A 2,252-nucleotide genomic window follows, 5' to 3' on the forward strand; every position below is an offset into this window, starting at 1 on the left:
TTCCTTTGCTTCTGCAAAGTTTTTACAATTTCTGCAACTTTTCAGCTTTTTCAGCTACTTTTTGCATACAGCTTCAGCTTTAAGCATCCACACTGCATTTTCGCAGGAAATGCAAATTTTTCTAGTTATTATTATTCTTAGGACTTCCGTACACTTTTCGCCGTTTAACTACTTCCACAATTTTTGTGCTATTTTCACCGTTCAAACTTTAAACTATTCAGCTATTTTTGCTCTTTCCTGCTATATCTTTTGGTATTTTTAACTATTAAACTTTTTAAAATATTCCACTTTTTTCCTTTAATTTGTCCCATTGAAATGAATGGGAAACTTCAGCAATTCTGCTAAAATTTGCTTGTTTTTGAAACTTAACTACTTCCTCATATTTTCACCTAGAACAACCATTCAAATTTTAAAATGTTCACAAATTATTGGGCTATTCAGGTATGATTCAGCTTTTTCAAATCTTCTACCGTTTTACTTTTATGCCTCTTAAAGTTTTGAGTTGCAAAATTGTGATTTTTCACAAAATACATGCGTTGTTATGGTTGCTATGCTCTTGGCTTCCAGTGTGTCACTGAAGCTTTTGCAGTCTTCTCTTCATGTCCGAACAACTGTTTGCTACTTGCTCAATTTTCACTCAACTTCCACAAATTATACATCAAAACGTAGGTATTTTTGCTGGCTTTCAGGAAATGTCACTATCATTGTTGTGGGATTTATAGAATTTTCGCAAATCTCCTCAGACTAACACAATGTCAGAAAACTCTCCATATAAAGTGAATGGAGAGCTTGTTCAAAATCACCGCTGGATTTCTGTAATGAGAGGCATATTCGAATCGTCATATCTCCTTAACGAAGCAAAGTTAAGACATGAGGCTTGTCCCCGAATATCTTCAGACACCCCTGACGCTCACAATTCAAGAATTTCTTTCTCACCTATTACCGTTCTGAAATGAGTTGGACTTGTTTGAGGGTAGGAAATTCGTCCTTCGCTCAGATTTCTTCAGATTTCAAACTGTGGAAATGAACCACTTTTTTCTCTCGTCATAACTTTTTGTTGGATTTCCACAGAGACCTGAAAATTTCCATGATTGTTCACCAAACCCTGCTGTCTCTTACGGTGAAAGAATGATATCGATACTCCAAATAGATTTAGAGTTAGAAAGCGTTGTTTGAGGGCAAGTCAAGGCAGTTTTTGCTTCGCTCTACTCAGTTATGGTGCATTAGAAGTCAAATATCTTTAATAATTCATATTTTAATGATAAATTGTAAACACTGGAAGATTCCCCCATGTCTTCTGAACAAAACGGTGTAAGAATGACCGCTCTAGCCCCTACGGTTAGGAAATTATTTTCATTTGTTTGAGGGGAGTCCTCACTATGAGAAATAGGCTGCAATAATCCTGTGCCTCTCTGTGCTGCGTGTGTAAAAAGAGGCACATGTTTTGGCGGGAAAAAGTACACAGGCTCTCTGATTGGTGGATTCAAATTCAGCAGCTCCCAGGCTGACCTAGAAACTTACTTCTCTCTCCCTGTGCATTTTTTTGCTGATTTTTTCATTTAACAAGTATATTTGAGGGACCCTCAGCATGTTCAGCATTTTTTCAGCTGTCCATTTTGCTTTACCAATTTTTCTGTTGAACTTATTACTATTGTGCTAAATAATACTATTTCTGCTATTTTATAAGATTTGTGCCTAATATAGTATTTCTGCTAAATTACAATATTTCTGCTTTTTATACTATTTGTGCTAAAACATAGTATTTCTACTAAATGTAGTATTTATGCTTAATCATACTATTTCTGCTTTTTATGGGATTTGTGCCTAATATAGTATTTCTGCTTTTTATAGGATTTTTGCTCAAACATAGTATTTCTACTAAATGTAGTGTTTATGCTTAATCATACCATTTCTGCTTTTTATAGGATTTGTGCTTAATATAGTATTTCTGCTAAATTATAGTATTTCTGCCAAATTATAATATTTGTGCTAAAACATAGTCTCAATTTAAAATTACAATATTCATAGTTCATCACAGTGTCTCTGGTAAATCACAATATTTCTGCTCTGTTGTACTATTTTTCTAAATCATAGTGTTTCTGTAATGTTTAAGTATTTTTGGCTAAATATATTCTTTCTGTTATCTTATACTATTTCTCCTAAATTCTTGTATTTTTGAGAAGTTATCATGTTTCTGGTAAGTTACAATATTTCTGCTAAATTCTGCTATGCTATTGTATTTCTGCCAAGTA

The sequence above is a fragment of the Mchenga conophoros genome, linkage group LG16 (genome assembly GCF_057382185.1).
Source record: "Mchenga conophoros isolate Kocher_MC1m ecotype Shallow Benthic linkage group LG16, M_conophoros_male_GT1.1, whole genome shotgun sequence".
Lineage (NCBI taxonomy): Eukaryota > Metazoa > Chordata > Actinopteri > Cichliformes > Cichlidae > Mchenga > Mchenga conophoros.